This window comes from Trichosurus vulpecula, chromosome 2, assembly GCF_011100635.1.
Source record: "Trichosurus vulpecula isolate mTriVul1 chromosome 2, mTriVul1.pri, whole genome shotgun sequence".
NCBI classification, from domain to species: Eukaryota; Metazoa; Chordata; class Mammalia; order Diprotodontia; family Phalangeridae; genus Trichosurus; species Trichosurus vulpecula.
Window position 1 is genome coordinate 209,384,523 of NC_050574.1, and position 27,208 is coordinate 209,411,730.

The 27,208-nt window shown below is 37.5% G+C and overlaps 1 pseudogene; it reads right to left on the reverse strand.

Annotated features, from left to right (window-relative positions):
- Nucleotides 1–25,011: 25,011 nt before the first annotated feature.
- On the reverse strand, nt 25,012–26,158 carry LOC118838351 (annotated as a pseudogene).
- Nucleotides 26,159–27,208: the final 1,050 nt, after the last annotated feature.

The following is a 27,208-nucleotide window of genomic DNA, read 5'->3' on the forward strand; positions in this document are numbered from 1 at the left end:
ATGAATCAGTCAAATTGTTGAGAAGTATATTCCTCTTTACTTCATATTTAGCGTTTTTTGTAAATTTTTTTATTTTAAACTTAAATAAAAAATGAGAAAAGAAAAAAATTGTCATGTACACAGCAAACCATAAAAGAGAATTCAATATAAAAATAAATTTCCATTTCAAGCAAACCTATATAATAAATACTACACGTTGTTTTCAAAGCTACTCAGTTTTTCTTTGCTTCCTTGTTGGTTTTCTTTTGTTCTCTGCTGTGCACTTTTTACTTTATTTTTTCCCCTTCCTCCCCACCCCCACCTTAAAGAAGGCTATAATTAAGCATGGATATATACATATATATTTTATCTATACCCATACACATATACACTCATACACACATATGTAAGACTGTACTATGCTTATTTCCTCCTATCATCTGTTTCTCTGAAGGTCAATAGCTTCTTCTTTCATAATTCCAAGTCTTTCCATGTTTTTCTAAATCTACCAGCTCATCATTTCCTATACCACAGCAATATTCCAACCCAATCACATCCTATCTGAGAGATTGTCTATGAGAGTTTTTTTCCAAATTTTTTGCATTCTTTCTATTCTTGGGTACATAGGTTTTATTTATACAAGAAAATTTTAATTTAAAATAATCAAAATTATTCTTTTTGCACTTCAACAATGCTCTCACCTTATTATATAGTTTAAAGTCTGATACTGCTGAATCTACTTCCTTTACATCTTCTTTTCCTGATTTCTTTGAAATTCCTTACTTTTTATTCTTCCAAATGAACTTTGTTATTATTTTTTCTAACTCAGCAAAATAATTTTTAGTAATTTAATTGGGATGACACTGAATCACATTTAGTCTTAGCCTCAAGGTTTAAATGTACAATGCATTGCCAGATGTGACTTTTCACAAAAATGACATTTTTTTTGTCAGTAACTGTATAGACATATGTCAGTTGAAAAAACAAAGACTGATAATAAGAACTACTGCCTACATTGTATCACATGGTAGCTCACAGAAATTTCACCTATGTATTTTCTACTCAATTCTCACAACAACCTCATGAGATAGAAACTAGTTGTGAAATTCAGTAAAGAAATATACTTCCATCACTATATAACAGAAAACATTCCAAAGACAAAATCTCTACTACCTGAAAAACAAGAAAAATAAAACTATACAGGATTCCTAAAAGTCATACACTACTGTTGCCTATTTTAATAGGCCATAAATATTGGTGAAAAGAGCATTAGACTTGGAGTTGGAAGACCAGGGTTCAAATCATAAGTCCAATGCTCACTACATGGGGGCAGCTAGCCTGACCTCAGACACTTACTAGCCGTGTGACCCTGGGTAAGTCACTTAACCACTGTCTATCTCAGTTTCCTCAACTGTAAAATAGGGTTGTTGTGAGGCTCAAATGAGATAATATTTATAAAGTACTTAGCTGAGTTCCTGGCACATAGTAGGTGCTTAATAAATGCTTATGCTCACTTCCTTCTTTCCTACTGTGTGACCATAGGCAAATCGCTTAATCTCTGAGAATATGTCTTTCCTAATCTGCATCATGGGAATGATAACTGCACCAAAGTGCTATGTAAATATGAGCTGTTATTGTAGCATTTGCTACAATAGAACTTAAGGCTCCATCTATCTATGAACAGTCTACAATCATCAGAGCTTGCCTAAGATAAATAAATAGAACATTCAACTTGTTTTGACATATTTGATCTCTGTTTAACATACATAAAAATGACTCTACACTTGTAAAAGTGATGGATACATTTTGATGCTATAAAATCAATACTGCTGCCTATGGGGAAAGGATGAGGTCAATTAAGTAGGCAGTAAAAGTCAAAATAAATCTCCAATTTTTCATTAGTTGCTTCTACTCTCTACAGCTAAACATTTTACTTTTTTGCCAACTACTGATTTCTTCTGTTTCTACCCTCAGGCAAAAATTATAGGAAAAAAAGCTCTGTGTGTGTGTATGTGTGTGTGTGTGTGTGTGTGTGTGTGAGATCTGTAACTTAACTAAGATCATATATTTAGAACCTGAAAGGACCCAGAGACCAGAGTCCAACCATGTCATTTTATAGATTAAGAAACTGAGGCATATGGTTAGTAAGTGATTTGAGCATGGTCACATAGCTAGAAAGGGTTTGAGGCAGGATTTGACCCTAGGTCTTCAGATATTCAAGTCAAGTGCTCTATTCACTAACTAAAAGATTTAATGTGGTGTCTTTATCAAGAACAAGCTTCCAATTGATTCCAAGTCATTATTACTGGGTAAGCTGCTCCAAGAAACTACTATCACCTTTGAGGTGGCAAGTGATTTCTACTAAATTCTAGTAAACTCTCAAATTTTAAATAAAATCAAAAATTGAACGTGCTGTTATACACAGCATGTCTATGTACCGTATTTCCCCATGTATAAGATGCACCTAAATTTTGGGGCCTGAAATTTGGAAAAAAAAATTTATTACATAAAGTTATTGAACTCCAGTTTTATTCATCATAAAATTCATACAATAATATTATGAAATTCAAGGACCTTCAGCTCATAGCTTTCAGGCATCTTTTGGGCAAGTCTGGTGTGTGTACGCATGCTTAGTCCATTCTGCTTCATGAACCTGAAGCACCAATTGTGTCCTCCTTTGAAATCAGTAACTTCTTTTTCATCAGCAATTCTTCTTGCCTCATGCTGAACCATCTTTGTGGACACAGGAATTCCAATTGCCCTTTGCTCTTCAATTCCCTCTCTAAATCAGGCCATTTTGCTGACTTACCTCTCCTGGCCTTCTTCTGCTATATAGCATTTTCAGTAGGGTTTCTTCTCCCTGTAGCCAGTCTTGGATTGTTTTCTCAGTTGGAGGAGGACCAAACTTACTTTCAGCAGCCTGATTTCTATTCACTTTTGCAAACTGGATCACTTTTAACTTGAATTCAGCAGTGTACAAAAATCTTTTCTGAGCCATTTCTGGGCAGAACCTAGCAAAACATAACCTAATACACAGGTAACAAATGCGAAACGATGAGCGGAAAAAAAAAGGCAGGAAATGCAAGTAAAAAAATCTACAACAGTGAACGCAAAAAACAAGTGTGAAAAAGCGGAAAATGCAAGTAAAAAAAAATCTACAACTGCTGTATAAGACGCATCCAGTTTTTAGACCCCAATTTTTTTGGAAAAGGGTGCGTCTTATACATAGGGAAATATGGTATATGAATACATTCATCAAAAACTATTCAATCTTCATGAAACTCCAAGACAGTTCGCACTCCTTGTGAATTTTGTAAAAGAGACAAAATGTTTAGTGGATAGTGAGCTAATCTCAAAGCCAGGAAAATCTGTCTTTGAGTTCTGCCTCTGATGTATACTCTGTGACCCTGTACGAGTCACTTAAACTATCCATCCTCAAGGCAACCCTCTAAGACTATAAATTGCAAAGAAGGTGCCAACCTGCATTGATAGAAGTTTTCTTCTCTGGGGGTTCCCTAAACCATTGAAGTCACAGGTTCAGTTCTCCCCAATGATTTCATTAACATCTTGGCAGAACATGGGTATCCAACTTTAACTGCCAATATGAAGATGCTGCATAGTTCTAGATGTGATCTTTAAAGCAGAGGACCGCCATCACCAAGAGTCATCACTGTCAGAACTGGCTTAAAAAATTAGTGTCCAATTAAGGAGCTGCTTGCAGCAAAGTAAGAAATTAATTTTCTACCCCTTAAAATACTTCATTAAAAAAGAATAGATGTATACAAAACCTCACTAGGTATGTAGCCCTAGGCAAGTCACTTAACCCTGTTTAGCTCAGTTTCCTCATCTGTAAAAAAAAGCTGGAGGAGAGAATGGCAAACCACTCCAGTATCTTTGCCAAGAAAACCCCCAATGGGGTCATGAAGAGTTGGACATGACTGAAAAATGACTAAACAACTTACAAAACCTTGCTTTATGACAACATGAAAAGCACATGCAAATGCAGGTTGAATTGCAAAGCTGAAAAAAATCCGAGGCTATTTCTATAGATGTCCACTCTATATCCTTCCTCTCAATTTTTAATTTCAAATTTTGCCTTTATTTCCCATTTTAATTTATTGGTGAAATGGGGAAAAAAGTGTTATTTCCCTATTCTGTTTGTACATCAAGCAGTTTATTCTCTTTGTTTAGTGAGATACCTAATTATAAAAGTATTTCTTCTCCTCTTCTTCCCTCTTCTTTTCCTTCTACTAATGCACATTTATATAGCACTTTACAATTTACAAAATGCTTTACAAAGATGCTCTCATTTGACCCTAGGACATAAAATCCTATTTTAACTAGTTTCCCAGGATTTAGCTATAAAATTTTTATCCTGGCTCATTACCATTTCATCAGGTTTAGGTAGATGCCTCCATAAGCATAAATATTACAGACTAAATAGTTACACAATTACAGATAAAGTGTAGAGCAAATTCTCAAAGTAACTGATTTACAAGTTACTAAAAACTGAATTTTACTTCATCTCTCTTAGTTTTTATGTAAAAAAATGCCACTATCAAAATTCAAACTGTTAAATATTTATTGAATACTATGAGCTTCATTGAACATAAAGAAGCTAATTGTTCTTCTCTTCAAGCAAGGTTTATTTATAATATGAATGCTCAAAATACTCTCTCCAGTTTTACAAAGACTAAATTGATATTCACACGGGATTTTCAGGACTTTAGTTTCAAATGACTATATAGCATAGGGCTCTCAACCTTAAACCCTTAGCAACTATTCCAAACATCTGCAAGTGCTAGGTAGCCAGCGAGATTAGTCAATTAGTCAACAAGCATTTATTAGGTGCCTCTTGTGTATCAGGCATGGTATTAAGCAACAGGGGATGCAAGGAAAGGATTAGGGGCAAAGTGCTAAGACTAGAAGCTGGGTTAAATCAGCATGGCATGGCAACATGTACAAAACAAAGGCAAGAGGTGTTAATTTGAGCAATCATAACTGAAAGAAAAGACCTGAGAGTTCTGTGAATCCAAAAACAACATCTGGGTTTAAGATAAATTGAAGGGAATGGCAAAATATAGATATCAGAAAAGGTTAGGCAGGGTCAGTGTCTGGAGGTCCAAGCTGAGGAAGAAGAGCACAGAGGCAGGAATGGAGTAATATAGTCAGAGAGTAGGAAGGCACAAACAATACGTGGGTATGTAGGCAATAATGGTGTTCAGGCAAAGGTCAGCGTCCTATATCCAGACAGAACAGACGCTAAACTCCACCAGGGGTGGGGAACCTGAGGCCTCAAGGCCACATGTGACCTTTTAGGTCCTGAGGCGTTTTGACTGAGTCCAAGTTTTACAGAACAAATCCTTTTATTAAGGGGATTTGTTCTGTGATGTTTGGATTCAGTCAAAGGGCCAAACTTGAGAACCTAGAGGGCCACATGTGGCCTCCAGGCCACAAGTTCCCCTACACCTGCCCCACCTCACCCCACCCCAGCCCCAAATGCATTCAGTACTTTCATTTCTGTCTTTGCTCATGCTCTTCTCTAAGCCTGAAATACTCTCCCTCCTACCTTTCACCCACTGAATTCCTACTCATCATTTGAAGCCCAACTCAGATGCCATTTTATCCACAAAGTGTTCCATGGTCTTCTCTAGTTGTAATAACTTTCTGCCTCAGACCTACGGAGCACTTTGTTTTGCATCTCTCTGATGCATTTATCATATAATATTGTTATATTTGTGTGTTGGCATCTTATTGTCCAGCTAGATGATAAGGCCCAAGAGGACAGGAACCAAATCTTTTCTAAACTTTGCAATTCTCCCCCACCCCACCATCTATCAAAGTGCTTACACACTGTAGGCTTTAATTATTTGTAGATCAATCATTCATGCAATCGTAGGAAAACATGAGCATTGGTTGCTGACAGAAATACTAACAAAGGCAGGGATATATAACAAAGATCAATGGCCCCACCTGGCCCCTTTCAGTCTTGTTCCTGAGTTGATCTGCATGACAACTAGAGAGAGGCATGATGGAGTTAAAAGGAATCCCTTCACCATCTTTTCCCATTAGTAACTTTGAAGCTTCACCAAGTGGAGTCTATAGGATAATTTCAAGGTATTCTTGGGTCAATGATTCAGTGATATGATAAGAATGAAAAGGAATTTTGAAACTGAACTCAGAAAAGGGGGTAGACTCAGGTATCCTCAAGCAGCAACAGAAGAAAAGGCATTCAAAAGACAGACTAAAACATGCCCAAGAGCTTCACTAGGGCAGGTAGGTGGCTCAGTGCATGGAACTGCCCGGCCTGGAGTCCAGAGGACCTGAGTTCAAATCTGCCCTTGGACACTTACTAGCCATGCTATCCTGGGCAAGTCATTTAACCCTGTTTGCTTCAGTTCCCCATCCATAACATGAACTGGAGAAGGAAATGGCAAACCACTCCAGTATCTTTGCAAAAAAAGAAACAAACAAACCAACTCCCCGCCCCCCCCCATACACACACACAAATTGGGTCACAAGAGTCAGATACAACTAATCAACAGACAGCAACAAAGAGAGTTTCACTAGCCAACTGAAATGGTGTGGCTGGCTGGCCTGTTTCTTTTATTTGAGAGTCCTGGCAGTTTACATATATGTAAAACTCATTTGAACTGAGCAAAGCAGTAGTGTAAATAATTCTGAAAAGCACATTATATAAAAACAATGTCTATTCACTTGTATAGTGCATTGTATAAGTAAGACACTTAAAAAATGTATCTTGCATTCAATTGTACAGGTATCCATTTCATACTTAGCTTTTCTAAGTGACGTTTGCAACCATGGAAGTCATTTTCCATTTGTGGATAACTAGGAGTTGGTCAGCACTTATTTGCCCTTGAAATTTTTTCAGCACAAGGGTTAAACTGTCAAAGTCATAAAATTATCTGCTTTGTATGATTAAAATCAAGTTCACTGTGTGTTCAGGAAAAAAAAAGTAGCATAATTGTTTGGAGTTTTAAAAATAATACAAATGATTTCTTTGGACTTTTATGGAAAAATAGGCATTTCCACATGGAAGAGTTTAAATAATTTGATTATTACATTCTCTGATTAACAAATTGTTCTAAGAAAAAAAAGTGCCTTACCTTTAACTGTATAGAAGCAGATGCTAGCTTTTTTGCTTCAGTAATTGCATATAATTGCTGATAGTCTACTGGTTTATACTTGGAGCAACTCAATCCATTTTTCAGGCGAATTTTAAGACTGTCTATTTTTCACCCAAAACATAAAAGTCATTTTTAATTGTTAAGAAATAACATTACATTATTGGGATCTAATTTAAATCTATACTTGCACGCTGACTACAAGTCATATTTTTAAGAAAGAAACACTTGCTGGGAAAATACTTCATACTAAACCTACACAGCCAATCTATTTAAACATTTAGAACTAATATTTGAGGAAATGCAATATTATCATTACATTTCTTGCATGGAATTACTTATAATCAACACCAAAAGTGCAATTTTAGAATCCCTTAATTTAAACCAGGTTTATTTTTTAAAATATATTTTACTGACATCTTTTGCTTTTTTATTATCCACTTTTTTCACAACATATCTCTTTCCTCTCTCTTAAGTTAGGTTTTAGAGAATGTTGTCAAATTCTAGAGATGGGATAAAAAGTATATTCACAGTTAATCCGTACTTTTTTTGTTGTGAAGCTTGTCAGGACACAAGTAGGAATAATACGTAAGCATTACGTTACTCTGCATCAAAACAAAATCACAGGAACATTTTCCCCAATTTGATAATTTTATTTATGTCTTTTTTAAATAACCAAATCATTTCTCAACCCACTCCACTCCTATTCAATCCTTCTTTGTGACAAAGGAAATTTAGATCAAAACACAGCAAATGAAATATGTCTAATAGCACTTAAAATATTCCACATCTGTATACCTCCACCTTTCATTTAAGAGAGGAGTAATAGGTTTTCTCTTTCTCTCCCTCCCTCTAGGATAAGATAAGTCATCCAAGCAATGGTTTTTAAAAAGAAACCCCCCAGCTATTTCAGTTGAACTTAACACACATTGTCTAGCCTGAAAGCTAAATAAACCTCATGGCAATTTTTCCAAACTTTTGTAATATCATGGATCAATAATTACAAACATATTAATAATGCTGATAAATCGAAAATAAGATAACTGCTACATACTTCTATAATCAAATACTAACAAATAGAGTTTCTTAACCTTCTTAACCTTTTTGGATCCCTTTGACAGTCTAGTAAAGCCAATGGACCCTTTCATAGGCTAATGTTTTGAACAGCATGAAATAAAACACAAAGGATCATAAAAGAAACCAATTATGTTGAAATAGTTATCCAAATATTTTTCTAAAAAAATTAAACTGGGGGACCTCAGTTGAAGAACCTTTGCCAAAAAGCATGATTAAGTTCAGACGAAAACGTGCTCTGGCTTTAATAATCTGTATAAGTACTCAAAACTTTCCTTCATTCTGTATGGATTTCAATACCTAATACAATGCTTAGGACATAACAGGCACTTAATAAATGCTTGATGACTGACTGATTGATGCTCTGCTACTTAAATAAATGGGGGGGGGGAATAAAAGGAGTGATTACATATGTATAAGGTGACCTAGGGACTAAAGGATGAGCATGAGTGCTTTTACAAATATTAAAAAGAGTAAAACATACTCTGCAAAAAAAAGTTCCCAGCAAACAAGGTCTTTCAGTACTACAAATCCAATCATTAATATTTCATTCTCATGTAATTATCAATATTGTATTAACTTCCATGGAATCATTCAACTGTACTCTAAAGCACACAAAAACATACCAATGTCATTAGTTCTCTGAGTTGTAATGAATGGCAGGTCTCCTCTGTTCATGTTTCATCTGTCAAGAAAAAAACAATTTGACAGCTGAAAATTTACAATGTTATCTTAAAGCTTACCAAAATGTTTTGATTTATTTGAACATTGTCCACTGTGATTTTGAAATGTAAAATGATTTGGACTAGCAGCTCTGACTTTTGATATATCATTATTTAAATTAACTATTCTTTATGCCTGAAATTCCCTTCAGTTTTGCCTTCCCTACTCCTGGGCTTTCCTCTCCTCTTTGCTCCTAAACAACTTCCTCTGTTTTATTGCTGCCATGACGGAGAAATATTTTATTGTTGGGAAGTCCTATGTGTATTGCCTTGAGCTTTTTGAAGGAAAGGCGTCAAATAAATTGAAAAATAAAGTCATTGGTTAAATAAAGCTCTACTTCTTTTTCCTAATTGAGCATTTTATTAAATTGATGTCTTCTGAAGGAGGCACACTTCACCTCCAGGGCAAATACACCTGGCTCCTGGGGTCTTTAAGAAATAGTACTGATTTCCTTATAAATTTGCATTTATTCTCCTTGTTGGACTACTACAGAAAACTATTAGGCATTTGGAATCATAGACCCATAGAATGTTAGTAGTGAAAAGGACCCTGGAGAACATTTAGTTTAAATCTTTGTTTTGCGCATTAGGAAACTGAGGCCCAGAGAGGTGAAGGGATTGTGTGTGGTCACCTGGCTAGTTAGTTTCGGGAGGAAAAAGCCATGTTAGGAGTCTGCCTGCATAGTTATTCTTGGCAATATCGTAATTCTCCAGTGACAGCTCCCTTCTAGCTATCTGGGACAAGAGCCATAATTCGGTTCCAGACAGAAAGATTGTGGGCTGAAACAAGTCATGATGACTGGACTGAGGAGGCAGCTGTTTGTTGATAGGGCAGGTCTCCCTTGATTCAAAACTGACTTATCCCATTAATACAGGCCTGTAGACCTTGAAGCACAGACATTAAGAGACTGCCTCCAAGACCCAGGGAGAAGGAGTTAGAATACATATATGGGTACTAGCATTTGACCTGCCTGGAAAGGAAAGCATAGGCAGGGCTCAAACACAGGGGTTCCTAGGAGTCTTGCTGAAGATGGTCTACTTCCTTTCTCATCCTCTGGTAGTCAAAATGGTAGCTATTAACTTGGTTCTTTCATTCCTTTCTGGTTGCTGTATGAGAGATCTTGCTGGAAGCAGGACAGGTACATACTGGCAACCCATTTCTAATCTTCCTTAAGAAATGATTATATATCATATATTCTTGGGATTACTGTTAAGAGTTCTGTTTTCATATAGATGAATCTTTTTTTTAATGTTGTATGTTTGTACTGAGCTGAATCCCCACCTCCCCAAAATTCATATATTTGATAGTCTTCATTAAAAATCTCAAGTCAGTTTGTTTAGAGCAGTTAAAACTGCCAAGAGTCCTATTGGCTATTGCCAAAGAAGATCCATACATGACTCTTAGACCCTTCTCAGCTGGATGCTGACTACCTCAACCCCACCTCTGTGAGAGGTAAAGCAGAGTCCAACTCCACTATGACACTTAAACCTATTACCCTCTTCCCAAGAGTCAGGGACCATCTTTCCTGCCATTGCTCCCCAAAGTCCCAGAGCCTTGCCATTTTCATTGGTACTTTGTGTACCAGATCTTAAGTACTGCCTGGCCTTTCTATCTTCCATGAAACTGGACCCTCCTATATATGTTTTCTCCTCATAATAGAAAAGTAAGCTCCTTGAGAGCAAAAAATGGTGTCACTTTCTGTCTCCTCAGCACTTAGCACAACACTTATCTCTCTTTTCCATTCCATTCTCTTAACAGATTTTTGAAGAAACATGAGCACTATCTCCCCAAAAGTCCATATGCTCCAGTGCCCATAGCAAATAACTGGAAAGGAAAGTAGGTAACTTCTTTAACAACTACAATAAGAACCCTGGGTCCTGACCCCTGGTTCAATTCTATTTTCCACTACTTTATTTGGTGGTATTTGTGATAGCAGAAATTTTCAAGGGGAGAAGGAAGTAGCAGTTGTCATGACTGACTGGTTCTTTAGTTCCTCTCTATTCATGAATCAAGGTAGGTTCTTAGTTTCAGATAAAAATCTGTGGACCTATGTGGGCACTGCCTCTTTGTCAGCAGATCTCTCTGCCTGTTAGAGTCAGGCAGAATCACATGACAAGACAAAAGTTGAACCAGACTAGTATGGAACCAATTTTTTTTTAATAAATTTATTTTTCATTTTCAGTTTGCAACACTCAGTTGCACAAGTTTTTGGGTTCCAAATTTTCTATCCCTCCCTCTCCTCCCCCCACCCCACCAAGACAGTGTGTAATCCAATGTAGGTTCTACATATATCTTCACATTGAAATTATTTACATAATAGTCCAGTTGTAAAGAAGAACTATAATCAATGGAATGAATCATGAGAAAGGAGAAATGAAACCAAAAAACAAGGTGGAAAAAAAGGAGAGAAAAAGTTTGCCTCCATCTGCATTCAGATTCCATAATTCTTTTTCTGTATGCACATAGCTTTTTCATTTGGGGGGGGGGCAGGGCAATTAAGTGACTTGCCCAAGGTCACACAGCTAGTAAGTGTTGAAACACACTTGAATAATAAGTAAGCTAGTAAGTTAGTAAGTGTGTCAAGTATCTGAGGCCAGATTTGAACTCAGGTCCTCCTAACTCCAGGGCCAGTGCTCTACTCACTGCACCACCTAGCCGCCCCAGCTTTTTCCATCATGAGTCTTTTGGAACTGTCTTTGAACCTTGCATTGATGAGAGGAGTCAAGTCTATCAAAGTTAGTCCTTACAGATACTGTATGTCTGTAATCGTGTAATCTGATTCTGCTCCCTTCACTCAGCATCAGCTCATATAGGTCATTCCAAGTTATGAATTAATGAAGTGCATCTGCTCTTCATTTCTTATAGCACAATAGTATTCCATTACATTCATATACCACAACGTGTTTAGTCATTCCCCAACTGATGGGTATCCCCTTGATTTCCAATTCTTTGCCACCACAAAAAGAGCTGCTATAAGTATTTTTGTAAGTACAGATCCCTTTCCCACTTGTGTGATCTCTTTGGGATATAGCCCTAGAAGTGATATTGCTGGGTCAAAGGGTATGTACATTTTTATAGCCCTTTGAGCGTAGTTCTAAATTGCTCTCCAGAATGGCTCAGTTCACAACTCTACCAACAATGTAACAGTGCTCCAATTTTCCCATATCCTCTCCAGCATTTATCATTTTCCTGTTTTGTCATGTCAGCCAATCTGACAGGACAGATGTGGTACCTAAGAGTTGTTTTGATTTGCATTTCTCTAATCAATAGTGATCTAGAGCATTTTTTCATATGACTATAGATATTTTTAATTTCTTCCTCTGAAAACTGCATGTTCATATCCTTCGACCATTTCTCAGTTAGGGAATGACTTGTATTCCTATAAATGTGGCTCAGTTCCCCATATATTTTGGATATGAGGCCTTTATCAGAGACACTGGTTGTAAAGATTTTCTCCCAATTTTCTGCTTCCCTCCTAATCTTTGTTGCATTGGCTTTGTTTATACAGAAACTTTTCAATTTAACATAACCAAAATTATCCATTCTGCATTTTGCAATACTCTGGAACCAATTCTTATCAATAGCTACTAGTCTTAACTACTTGACTAAACTTAACTGCTTGGCATAGCCAGCATAGCTTCATGAAGAGCAAGTCATGCTAGAATAATCAATTTTACCTTTTTAAAAAAAATCCTTTGGTTTCATACCACATTCATTTCCAAATATGTCCCCCTCCCTACTCATCCAACATGTTTTACTTTGTAACAAAGATTTGAAAGAAAAATATCAGAAAATCAACCACGTTAGACTTGGTGTCAAGACAACATAAAATGTTACAATCTCACCTCAGTTGCTCCACTCTTCTTCTTGTCTCTTACCATGTGACCCTGAGCAATTAACTTAATATTTCTTTGTCTCCATTTCCACATTTGTAAAATGGGGATAATAATAGCACTTCCAGGGTTGTTGTAAGGATCAAATGAGTTAGCATAGGTAAAACGCTTTGTAAACTTTTAAGTGTTATATAAATACCAGCTACTATCATTATTATTATTAATTTTCAACATTCCCCATCCATAATCCCTAACTTGTGCAATGAAAGGAGGGAGGCATGTTTTCTCATCTCTTCTCTAGAGCCAGACTTGTTCAATATATTGCATTCAGTATTACTTGATCCTTATTTCCATTTATATTTTTGTAACCATTGTGTATTTTGTTTTCCTGGATCTGTTTTTTTTTTCACTCTGAATCAGTTCACCTAAGTCCTCTCATACTTTTCTGAATTTTTGATCATTTCTTAGGGCACAAAATCTACTATATTCATGCAATAATGTATATTGTCATTCTCCAGTCAGTGTTTATTTCCACTTCTTTACTACCACAAACATATAATAAATACAATTTTTTTAAAAGAGGGTTAGATTGGTAAGATCACAGAATGGTCTATATAGTTTACACAAGTTTCAGCAAGACACTTAATAACTTTCATTCTATTTGTATGTTAATTATAGAGAAATACAGGCTAATATCCTGTATTTATTAGTAATAGCCTAATATCACTATATCAGATTGCCTCAGGAAATTCTAGTAATTAGATGGAATGTGGCCAAGTTAAACTCATACAGTCCCTGAACTTGGGTGAAAGGGTAGGTACCACTCCCCTAGGCAGTTTCCGTTGATAAGCCTATAATCCTGCCTCTGGGATACTTATTACAATTAATTGCAATTACAGAAGTTGCAACCATTCTACTTCCAATGTCAAGGTAATTAATTGGCAGAGGAATGAATTTACTGAGCCAGGTGAATGGCTTTGCTTGTATGGTGTCAATGCTAGAGATATTATTGGAAGCAGCCAGATTTCAGAGGCAGACAGGATAGAGTACTGGGCCTGGAGTCAGGAAGAGTACAAATCTGGCCTTAGATACTTGCTTGCTGTGTGACCCCAGGCAAGTCACTTAACTTCTGTTTTCCTCAACTACAAAATAAGGATAATGTAGCATGTACCCCTCAAGCTATATCCACTGACCTACCAATCCCATAAACTCTGCCTAGTGACATAGGACAATAGAAATTTATCTAGCCTACTTCAGGCAACTAAACCTGACCATCCTACCAATATAACACATTGCTAAAATGATTATATAGTTCCTACAGGTTCTTTGATAAGGTTGTGACTCAGTCTTAGGGTCTCAATAATGTTGAAAGACCATCTTATATTCAGCTAACTTTCTGGTGACATCTCATACCTTCCACCTCTGCCTCCGCAGAATTTAGTAACAGTTCTTGGGACTGTACCATTTCTGAGTTGCTCATATTCTTATGACAGAAAAATACCTAGATTGGCAAATTGTGACCTCTACAAAGCCATGATCCATGTCTTCCCTAAATTCTGTGTCTCCTCAGGAATTTAGCATAGTGTTTCGCAAATAGTAATCATTTAAATGTTGGCGTGAACAGCTAGCTGGTTTGAGACCCCAGTTTTACTACTTATTGGCAATGTAATCTTGGCCACAGAACTTAACCAGAGGTCTTTTCCTTGGTCAAATAGAGATAATGATAATTGTATTATCTACCTCAAAGGCTCCTGTGAAAAAATAAATGGGATAATGTAACTGGACCTGTAATTTCATCTGTGCAGGGAGTTTCTCATAGGAACTCCCTCTAACCCAGAAGTTCCCAAACTTATTTGGCCTACCTCCCCCTTTTCAAAAAAAAATTACTCAGTGCCCCCCTGGAAATCTTTAACCCTTTAATGGTTTTTTTTTTAAATTTGCATCATTTAAAAAAAAAACTAAATTTTTTAAATGATGCATCTTAAATTTAATAATTTATTGTAAATTTGTGGGTTTTTCCAGCATTAAAATTTTGATGACACAATATTGCATCATGACACCATAGTATCATATTGTAAACAAGTCATTACTCACACATATTCCTGCCAACGCATGCTGGACTTCCCGATAATGCATGATATGATCACCTGCCAATGCTTGCTTGTTAAAACCTGTCAGAGAACTTGACCACTTAGCAGTTATAACTTGCATTTTGTGTGTTTATTTGGAAAAATAATGCAATCACTGTGACTTTAACTCTATTACGCAACAAACAAAACATGTACCAATAGTTTTTCAAAATTTTCTTTTCTTCTTTCCTTATTCTTCCACCACCCCCTTATACTTATTCAACACCCCCAATTGTACCTGAGGCTAATATCCACCCCCTCCATCACCGTTCCAGGGGCCATGGGGGGCATTTGGGAACTTCTGCTAATCAGTTTAGATTGGATCCTCCTCTGCAACTTGGAACCTTAGGGCATTACAATAAAAGGTTAAGTGACTTGCCCAGGATCACACAGCCAACCTGGCTCAGGAGTGGGACTTCAATCCATCTCTTCCTAACTCCAAAGCAAGACACTGTAACCATTATGCCAAGTTATTTCTCTTTGTAACAGAAGAGTATTTAAAATGCTAATAATGTTATAATTGTATTCTATCAGAACTCCAAACAGCTCTTGCTAGGTTTTAATTTTAGTCCACCAGTAACTGGATTAATTGCAGGCTCGCAACCTCCCCTAGCAAAAGTCTGCATGCAGATCTACTTTGCTGTGACTGACCAGCTCGAATCATCTGCTGAGATACTATTTCATCTGTCTTAATTCATAGTAACAAAGCCTATGCCTCTGGAACTGGGAGGGCAGGATAAGACTTTGGTTACTCCTCTTCAATAATCCTGGGCAGCCACATTGGTTTTTGTACTGCTTCCAGTCTGACAGAGCAGTGGAGTCAAACTAAAATAGAAATGTAGACCACTAATGAGGATCCCTGCTGGCTGCATATTGACTTAGTTTTAAGTTGTAATGTTATCTGGTTTTATTGAATTTTTATTTAGTTTGTTAACTGTTTTCAAGTATTTCCCTGGTTCTGGCCACACTTGGGAGTGTTGTAGGCCACATGTGGCTGTGTGTTTGACATCTCTACTCTAGAGGATTTAGTATACATGTAGTGACAGCATCAGGTATATGGGGTGTTCATGGAGGACTAACACCTCTGGTGTGAAGGCTTGCCCAGCTCTTTTCAAGGCTGCTCTTTCACCTTTGGTGTCTACCCGGCACTCAACTCTCACTTGTGGCTCCTAAAAGCTGTAGCATGCGCAGTGGCCACACCTCTGTAAAAACTAACTCTACAGATGGGTTAAATCAAGTTGAGGGTAACCAACAGGCCTCAAATCTGCTTAGTTTGGGGGACATCTACCCCAAACCTAACCCTAACTGTAAATCTGTGCTAGGTGGCTCAGTGGACAGAGCACAAGGCCTAGAGTCAGGAAGAACACAGTTCAAATTGGGCCTCAGACACTTCTTAACTATATGACCCTGGGCAAGTCACTTAACCTCTGTTTGTCTTAGTTTCTTCATCTGTAAAATGGGGATAATCATATCTCTACCTCCTAGAGTTGTTGTAAGACTCAAATGAGGTAATAATTATAAAGAATTTAGCACAGCGCCTGGCACATTAGTAAGTGCTTTGTAAATGCTAGATACCATTATCATCATTATTGTTAATGAAGGGCAGAACCTAAAGTGGAATTCAGTTCTCCTTGTGCCCCCCAGTCTACTGCCTCATCGCAATTTAATTTTATATTCACTATTGAAAAATTTAGTAAAACCACTTTGGTCTGTGGTTCGAATAATTTGGTTCTTAAATCTAAACAACTACTACATGAACGGAAAATTTAAAATATTAAATGTTTTAGATCTCTTTTAGAAGTTATTTCATGTTCATACTATATAACATTTCAAAATCATTTATGAATTTTATTGTGTTGGCCATTTTAGATCAATTCAATTATTTTTAAATATTAATATTTATACATATATATAGTTAGATATGTTTTCTTAGTCACTTGGGTTCAGGAAAAGCATTTTGATATGTAATGTTTGATGTTTTTAAAGTGCTAGAGGGCTAGGGAAACATTTTAATGTAAAGTTAATGATTACAGAGCTGCTACAGAGTTTAAAACATTTAAAAATATTTGATCTCACACAATCACTCTAGGGCACTTCTCTAGAGATGAGCAAAAATAGCAGAGGTCTATTTATATGGTTAGACATTCTCTATACAGTTCTTAGCTTCATATTCTTCCATCTTCTCTGAAGATGAACTCATAGAATCTCTTCTAATAAACTGCGGAAGAGCCTCTAAACTTAAAATTCACAACACATTAACTCAAAAATTAAGTTACTTAACTGTGTAAGTTTATGGTTTAAAAAAATCACCTTAAAAATCATCCCTTTAAGGAAACAAATTTTATAATAATAGGGAATCAAGGGCTCTAAATAGAAGATCTGAGTAGATGACCTTTAATATCTCTTCCAATTCTAAGGTTATAATTTATATTATTGAGACCTCTTAAGGATACTTTGATAACAAGTAGTATGTTAAACTTGGGCGGATCTGTGATCTCATTGAAATGGAAAGTTCCACCCATGGTACAGATCATAATCTATTTACATTCTTTTCACCCTGAACTATAAGCTCTTGTCTATTCCTCTCGTAAATACTCCACCAGGAGGGAAAATATCCAACATGTTGGAGACCTTCCTCTAAATCTCTTGACATTAAACGGATAGCAATGGAACCACAAGTTATCCTCTGCTTTAAAAGACAGACCTACTTTCTTCTCTGGTCATATAAATCTCTAAAGAAATCCTTCATGTTGCTTCTTCTTTGTAATTTTTCATTGCTAATATGATTTAGGCACCACGCACCTCTTCAATGCTCTTTGAGCGACCTCTAACTTTAATTCTTAGAGACTATCATGTTCAATCACAGTCAAACAGTATCACCAGAAGTTTGAATTTAGGGAGAGGATCTAGACCTGTGGTTTCTTTGGTCCCCATGAGGAAATTCCCATTATCAATATAGGTTAACATGTGCTCTGCAGCTTATAGTCTCAGAGTGTTGTCTAGGGGAGGGATGGGAAACCTGCAGCCTCAAGGCCACATGTGGCTCTCTAGGTCCTCAAGTGTGGTACATTGGGATTTGTTCTGTGAAGTTTGGATCCAGTCAAAGGGCTACACTTGAGAACCTAGACCTAGGGCCACAGGTGCCCCATCCCTGGAGGGTATTAAGAGGTTAAATGACTTGACCAGGACAACCCAGACAGTGTGTGACAGAGGAAGGACATGAACCCTGGTCTTTCTGACTTTAAGGCAAGTTCTCTACCCATTATGTCACACTACCTCTCACCAGAAAAATATTAATGTTTTAGGGAAAAGCTTGTGCTGCTTGCATCAACCTTGAAGAGCTTCTTAAATGAGATCCAGAATTGCTTACAAGAGTCTAGTCTTACAACCCATGCAGAAAAAAAAAAAATTGATAAACGATGCCTTATCCAGACTCTTACATGTTGGCTGCTGGTCCATCAGAACATATATCTGGAACAGACATTGCAAATGGACAATGAGCTGGTTCCACAATTGAATAGAAAAAAAGAGAATAATATAAATTGACTGGCTTTTGGAATCACACAATACTGATCTGCAAGCAGAAATATCTTGTGGATGAGTTATTAAATTAGAGCCCTTGCCATATGAAAAATCATGACATTATAAATGTTAGTTCAAATGTGCTGGTCTAAATCTAATCCAGGTACTACATTTTGCTATCATAAAATTCCCTTTTCAGCTTTAACTAGAAAGGATATATTTTATTTCATACTCTAAAATTTTATGGATTTTATGTATTTAATATATTTTCCATAGAAGTAGAAAAGGGGGAATTGAGGCATAGATTAGGAATCAGTTATGGTAACTTAAAAATAATTCATGTTTATGTGGTGCTTTACTGTTCACAAAGTGTTTTTCTTACAACAACCCTGTGAGGCAGATAATACAAGTATTATGAGGAAACTGAGTCCCTGTGTAATTAAATGGTTTGCAGTTGGAATCCATCAAGACTAGAAATAATCTCTATATTCAAGACCACTAGTCTTTACCATGTTGATGCTGTATTTTTTAAAACCTTTTTTATTATTAATTTTCAGAGTTTCACCTTTTTTTAATTTAAAAGAGACTTCCTATTCTTGAACACAGGTATGTAGAACAAGGAACTGGGACATGTATAGAACACTTTTTATAGCATTTCCCTACATAGAAGAGGTTGGAGAGCCTACTTCCAGGAGAGTCACAATAAACTATAATGGAAGTACCTTATGCCTAGAGACTGTAGAGCTTGTTCAGACATTCTGTTCCTGGTTCAGGTCTGCTAACCACATGAGGGACAACAGTCTATCTGATTGGCTGCAGTTGCAGAAACAGAACTGGAGATGTGTTCAAAAAGCCTTAAATTAGTCTTAGCCATTCTCTTTGGCTGTTCTCTTGAGGGATCTCTGTTCTTGGTTTGACTTGGTGCTGATGGCATCCAGCAACAGATAATACTGTAAAGGGGGAGGCCTTGAGTCTTTTCCTCCCTTAAGCTGATATGTGGCCCTGTTAAAATAGGTAGTTTTTGCTCCCTCAGGATTTGTGCTTTCATCTTTAATGAAAGAGATTAATTTGGAGGCTCCAAACTTCTAAATCTTAAAAGGTCAGGAGAACAAGCCTCTAGCAATCTATGATACCAGGAGTCCCATTTTATACTGGGTTTTTCATCCAACCCAACATCAATTCTTGGGGAGCAAGGAGTGAACTTCAACATTGATCTCTGGGAACTAGCCCAGCAGCAGCTGATGAGACAATGCAGCAATGCTGCATTTGAACATGAACTTGATGGCATCAATGCTGCGTAGGAACTGTGTGAAGTTTGAGACCATCCTCCCCAGAGGCTGAAGTGATATAGTGAAAGTGTACCTCCAAAGTATTAAATAAAAAATGTATATACTTTTGTTCTCACTATAATAGCTAGCATTTACATAGTGCTTTAAAGTCTGCAAAGTGCTTTAGAAATATTATCTCATTTGATCCTCATAACAACCTTGGAAGGTAGGTGCTATTGTTATCCCCATTTTACAAATGAGAAAACTCAGGCACAGAGAGGTTCAGGGATTTGCCCAGGGTCACACAGTTACCAAGTGTTTATTGTTTAGTTTGAACTTAGTTCTTCCTGACTCCAGGTATAACACTCTATCCATTGTGCCACCAGGCTACCTCAAACATCTTCAAAGTAAATATTTCTTTGTAAAAGATAATTGAATTAAAGCAGATAAATGGAACTGGGGTGTTAGCTATTCACTGGCTAACAGTGAGGAGAACACAACTTGTGAGGGCTCAAACCAAGGACATTAGAGAAAAGATCCCTCCAAACCACAGAGTACCCCCATAGTCCTTGGGGAAGAGGTAGTTGCTGAGCTCTAGGAGCATAAGCCCATAGCAGAGCAATCTTCCTACATGGAATCTGGTGGGACCTGGACCATAAAGAAACTGTTCTAAGTTTGAGACCCCTCTCCTCAGAGAATGAGATTATATAGGAGAGAACATAGGAGAAATGTTTATAACTTTTGTTTTTGCTATATCTCCAAAGTCAATATCTCTCTGTAAAAGCTAATTGATGTTAACTGGTTAAATGGAGCTGGGGTACTAATCACTTGTGACAAAGAGTGAAGGAAACAAAACTGGCCAAAACTTGAGGGAATAGCACTAGAAAAGTCCCCCTGGGACCCTGAGTAGAAAATATAGCTGGAAAGGCTCTGGAATAGTGGTGCAGAGAATTCTGGATTTACTTATATTACCTTGATGGTCTCTTTTAAAAAGAGAGAGTATTAATTTTTTAAAAGTTTAATTGGGGAGGGTGGAGTCAAGGTGGTGGAGAAAAAGGCAAGGACTTGCCTGGGTTCTCCCCTAAACCTTCCAGAAACAACTTTAAATAATGTCTCAGAATAAATTCTGGAGTGGCAAAATGCACAAAGGGATGGGATGAAACAATTTTCCAGCCCAAAGTTACTTAGAAGGCTGGCAGGAAAAGTCTGTTGCACAGACCTGGAGCACAGACTGGCAAGCAGCAGGCCTTGGGGGCAACTGAATCAGTGGTGATGGCGACGGTTTTCAGACCCTGCAGCCCACAGATGGTAAGACAACAGGTCAGAAGGAAATTATAGGGTTTACAGAGGTGGTTTGCTGGCCACAGGAGCAGGTCTGTTGCATTGCCCATGCTTGGATTGGGGTCACAGTACTGGGTCTCAGTCCCAGGGTGAAGAAGAGTTTGCAGCCTTAGGAAAGCTGGGACCCTGGTTACAGATCCAGGGTGGGGGCGGGGAAGAATGCTTGTGGTCACTCACAGACCAGAGCACAGACCAGGAGAGTAGATCTCCCTAGATCATATCACCTTGAAAGAACCAAAAACTTACAGGTCCCCAGAATTACCTCTGAAATCAGCTGCACAAAAAGCCTAGAGCTTGGGACAGTGCCTCCCCCACTCCAGAAGCAGAACCCCACATTAGCATAAAGTTAAAAGTCAAGAAATAGGCTGGAAAATGAGCAAACAGCAGAAAAAGATCCTGGCTATAGAAAGCTACTATGGTGACAAGGAAGATCAAAATACAAACTTAGAAGACAACAGAAGTCAAAACAGCTACATCCAAAGTGTCAAAAAAAATTAATGAAAGCCCATGAAATAACTCAAAAAGGATTTCAAAAATCAAGTAATAAAGGTAGAAGAAAAATTGGGAAGAGAAATGAGAATGATGCAAAAAAAAAACATGAAAAAAGAGTCAACACCTTGGTAAAAGAGACAGTAAAAATACTGAAAAAAAAATCTTAAAAAACAGAATAGACCAAATGGTAAAAATGGTAGAAAAATTCACTGAAGAAAACTCATAAAAAGCAGAATTGGCCAAATGGAAAAGGAGGTACAAAAACTTGCTGAAAAAAATAATTATTTCAAAATTAGAATTGAGCAAGTGGAAGCTAACGACTTTATGAGACATCATGAAACAATCAAACAAAATCAAAAGAATGAAAAAATAGAAGAAAATGTGAAGTAACTCATTGGAAAAACAAGTGACATGGAAAATAGGTCCAGGAGAGATAATTTAAGAATTATTGGGCTGCCTAAAAGCCATGATCAAAAGAAGAGTTTAAAAGTGGCAGAATAAAAGTAGGAACTTGCTTGAGCTCTCCCCCAAACCCTTCCAACTATCTATAAAAAATTACTCTAAATAAATTCTAGAGTAGCAGAACCCACAAAAAAAATGAGTGAAACAAATTTACAGCCCAAGACAACCTGGAATGTTGACAAGAAAGGTCTGTTGTGCCAGGATAAGAGAGGAATGTAGTCCAGTACAAAACATGCCAGCACAGACATGGCTCCAGGAAACTTGGAGTAGATCTTAGGGAACTGAATCACTGGCAGCTGTGGTGGTTTCCAGACATCTCAACCCACAAACACCAAATATAACTTAGAAGGTCAGTAGGAAAGGTCTGTCGGGCCCGAGTAAGAGAGGAGCACAGTTTGTCCTCTGCCACAGGGTGGTGGTGGCAGCATGGCAGCAGCTGCTTTCAGAGTTCTCAGCCCAAATATGGTGGAGGAATCTAGCAGCTGATCAGAGGGGGATTGCAGAGATCTCTTTGCTAGTACTGAGGCAGGATTCTCTTGCTTTGCCCATGCTTGGGTCTGGGTCACAGCCTTGGGTGGCAGTCCTAGGGTGAGGAGGAGCACTGGTATGGTGGAGTTTGTGGTGGCAAATGAAAAGGCATCCTCCTCACAGTTCCAAGGCAGAAAAGAGTGCTTGTGGTCACTCACAGACTAGAGCACAGGCCAGGAGAGGAGTAAACACCTTTCCTTTGATCATACAACCTTGGAAGAACTGAAAATTTACAGGTCCATAGAAGTATCTGTAAAAAGAGCTGCACAAAACCCCTAAAGCTTGGGACACTATACCCTCCACAGTGGGAGCAGAGTCCTACCTTTACAAAGAGTTAAAAAGTCAAGTAATTGGTTAGGAAAATGAGCAAATAGCAGGAAAAAAATCAGACTATAGAATATGACTTTGGTGACAAAGAAGATCAAAACATACAACCAGAAGAAGATAACAAAGTCAAAGAGTCTACATCAAAAGCCTCCAAGAAAAACATGAATTGGTCACAGGCCACGGAAGAGCTCAAAAAGGATTTTGAAAATCAAGTAAGAGAAGTAGAGGAAAAATTGGGAAGGGAAATGAGAGTGATGCAAGAAAATCATGAAAAACAAGTCATCAGCTTGCTAAAGGAGACCCCAAAAAATACTGAAGAAAATGACAATGTGAAATATCTCACTGAAAAAATCACTGACCTGGAAAATAGATCCAAGAGAGATAATTTAAAAATTATTGGACTACCTGAAAGCCATGATAAAAAAAGAGTCTAGACATCACATTTCAAGAAATTATCAAGAAAAAGTGCCCTGATATTCTAGAACTAGAGGGTAAAATAGAAATTGAGAGAATCCATTGATCACCTCCTGAAAGAGATCCCAAAAGGAAAATTCCTAAGAATATTGTAGCCAAAATCGAGGGTTCCTATGACAAGGAGAAAATATTGCAAGCAGCCAGAAAGAAACAATTCAAGTATTGTGGAAATGTAGTCAGGATAACACAAGATTTAGCAGCTTCTACATTAATGGATCAGAGGGCTTATTGAGTATAATCCTTCAGGGGGAAAAATAGACATTCAATGAAATAGAGGATTTTCAAGCACTCTTGATGAAAAGATCAGTGCTGAATAGAAAATCTGACTTTCAAATACAAGAATCAAGAGAAGCATGAAAAGGTAAACAGGAAAGAAAAATCATAAAGGACTTATTTAAGTTGAACTGTTTATATTCCTACATGGAAAGATGATATTTTTAACTCATGAGACCTTTCTCAGTATTAGGGTAGCTGGGGGGAATATATAGCTATATCAATAGCTATATTTATATCTACATCTATATCTGAATCTATATCATCTATCTAGATGCAGATAGATAGATAGATAGAGGACACAGGGTAAGTTGAATATGAAGGGATGATATCTAAAAATAAAATTAAGGGGTGAGAGAGTAATGTACTGGGACAAGGAGAAAGTGGGAGATAGAATGGGATAAATTGTCTCCCATAAAAGAGGCAAGAAAAAGCTTTTACGGTTGGAGGGGAAGATGGGGGAGGTAAGAAGGAGTGAGTGAACCTTACTCTCATTGGATTTGACTTAAAGAGGGAATAACATACATACTCAATAGGGTACGGAAATCTATCTTACCCTACAGGAAAGTAGTGAGGAAGGGGATAAGAGAGGGAAGGATGATAGAAGGGAGGGCAGACTGGGGGAGGAGGTAATCAGAAGCAAACACTTTTGAGGAGGGACAGGGTCAAAGGAGAGAATAGAATAAATGTGGGGCAGGATAGGATGGAAGGAAATATAGTTAGTCTTTCACAACATGAATATGATGGAAGTGTTTTGCATGACTACACATGTATAACTTACATCAAATTAATTGCTTTCTCAATGAGGGTGGGTGGGGAGAGAATTCGAAACTCATACTTTTAAAAACAAATGTTAAAAATTGTTTTTACATGAAACCGGGAAATGAGATATTCAGGCAATGGGAGATAGAAATCTATCTTGTCCTACAGAAAAATATAAAGGAAGTGGATATGAGAAGGGAGGGCAGATTGGGGGAATGGGTAATCAGAATGCACACTGTCTTGGGGTGTAGGAGGAGAGATGGGGAGAAAATTTGAAACTCAAAATCTTGTGTAAGTGAATACTGAAAACTAAAAATAAATCAATTTTTTTAAAAAAGAGTTTAGACATCATCTTTCTTTTTTCCTGTATTTTTTTTATTTTTTCTAGCAGACAATTTACATAAAATCCCCCTTTAATTTAGTGTGACAACTTCCCTGTAAACAACTTAAAGAGCAGCTTTGGTCAAGAATGGAATGAAATAGCCAATCAAAAAGACATCACTGCTGATTTTTTAAAACCAATACATTCACCAGTTATGTTCAAAAAAAAAAAAAACAAAACATCTGCAAGGGATATTTTCTCAGTTTTGACTTGTGGTAGGGTCTTTCCCATCTTCATGCAAATGCTGGAGCTACATTCTGTGAAGTGTCTGTCATGCTAGAGGATGGATATACAGCTTCACATGATTCGTAGCCCCTGAATCGAAGACTCTAAAGTCTTGAAATCCCAAATTGTCACTGCTCCATCAATGCCAGTGGTGCAAAATTTGTGGCAGTCTTGCTTGTCCACTTCATAAATAGACACTTGGGTGATACTGCTTTGGTGCAGCATGTCTAGAGCAGTGTTGTGATCCTTAGTTGTGGCTCTCTTGTCCAAGTCCCGGAAGTGTTCCATGGCAGATATGTTGCATTAGATGCTCTATTTTGGAATGTCTAACTTGAAGACTGAAGGTCAAGGAGCTATGATCATCATAATTAAACAGCATTGGGCAGCAGTCATGGCCAGCAGCCACCATGCTATTCTCAGAGACAAATGACACATTCAGGAGTGGGAGGAACTGTTCTCAGCTGTGAAACCACCATGTTTTTGGAGGCATTGGCAACTGATACAGTACTATCATGGCTGACCCAAGAGAGGCGGTTCCCACTGGCAGAGAAACTAACTCCATGGACCCAACCACCACTTCCAGTACCACCAAACTCTGACATCAGTTAACCAAAAGGCATCTTGGTACCCCATGGAGTACCGGCTGGCTTTTCATCAACTTCTTTAATGTAGGCAGAAAAAACTCTGCATTTGAAATCACAAGATCCAGCAGCCAGCAAAACATTGTTGGGGTGCCAGTCCAAACTAAGGACAGGAGAATGAATTGGTTTTTTTATGTGTTTGCTCACCCACCAGTCATTTTCAGACTCAAAGTAGCACACGGAAATCGGTCGAGCTCCACTACCTACAGCAAATTTATTCTCCAGAGGAGATCATTTCACAAAGGTGGCTGCATGATTAATCCTCAGGATCACCAGGGTTGGTTTCCAGATGCCACCTTTCTGATTCCAGACATAGGCATTACAGTCTGCACCACAAGTTACAATTCGATCGCTCTTGGGAGCCCAGTCAATACCTGTGATGTGTCCATTGTGTTCCTTCAGTTCATGGGCTTTCATCCACTGGTTCCCATTCTTCTTGTAAATGTGGACTTCACAATTATTAGTGTTAAGGGCAATCTGAGTACGATCTCTGTTCCAAGCATGGCAGGTGATTGGCTCTAGTAAAAATTGATGTGAGGACATTATTCTTAGTGTTTTCAAAAGGAAAAAGCTGCAATGGGAGGGTGCAGACGGGCCCTGGAGTGGAGGATTTATGGACTCTGGTCAGTCAACACAAATAAGCTCTGGCGGGTGGCAGGAGGAAGATGGAAGCCAGGCATCTTTCTTTTTTCAAAACATTTTTATTTAAAGTTTTAAGTTCCATATTCTATCCCTCTCTCCTTCCTTCCACTCCCCTCCCTCCTCCCCAATATGGTAAGCAATCAGATATAGGTTATATATGTGCAATCATGTAAAACATTTTCATATTAGTCATTTTGTATAAGAAGACACAAAGAAAAGGAAAAAAAGAAAGAAAGTGAAAATAGCATGCTTCAGTCTGTATTCCTCTATTTCATTAAATATCCATATTTTCCCTTGAAAGATTATAGTCAATTTTGCTGGGCAGCTGATTCTTGGTTGTAATCCTAACTCCTTTGCCTTCTAGCATATCATATTTCATGCCATCAGGTCTTTTAATGTGGAAGATGGCAAATCCTGACTATAGCTCCATGATATTTGAATTGTTTCTTTTTGGCTGTTTGCAGTACTTTCTCCTTGATCTTCAAGCCCTGGAATTGGCTGTGATGTTCCTGGGAGTTTTCATTTTAGGATCTCTTTCAGGTGGTGATTGGTAGATCCTTTCAACTTCTTTTTGCCCTCTAGTTCTAATATATTGGGGCAGTTTTCTTTGATAATTTCTTGAAAGATATTGTCCAGACTTTTTTTTTTTAAATCATGGCTTTCAGGTAGTACAATAATTCTTATATTATCTTTCCTGGATCTATTTTCTAGTTCAGCTGTTTTTCCAATGAGAAATTTCACATTTCCATCTTTTTTTTTTACTTTAAAGAAATTTTTTTACTCATATCTTGATGTCTCATAGAGTCATTGGCTTCCATTCGCTCAATTATAATTTTTAAGGAATTATTTTCTTCAGTGAGCTTTTGTACTTCCTTTTCCATTTGGCCAATTCTATTTCTTCAGAAGTTATTTTCCTTGGTAAATTTCTGTATATGTTTTCCCATGCTATTAACTCTTTTTTTCATGATTTTCTTACACCACTCTCA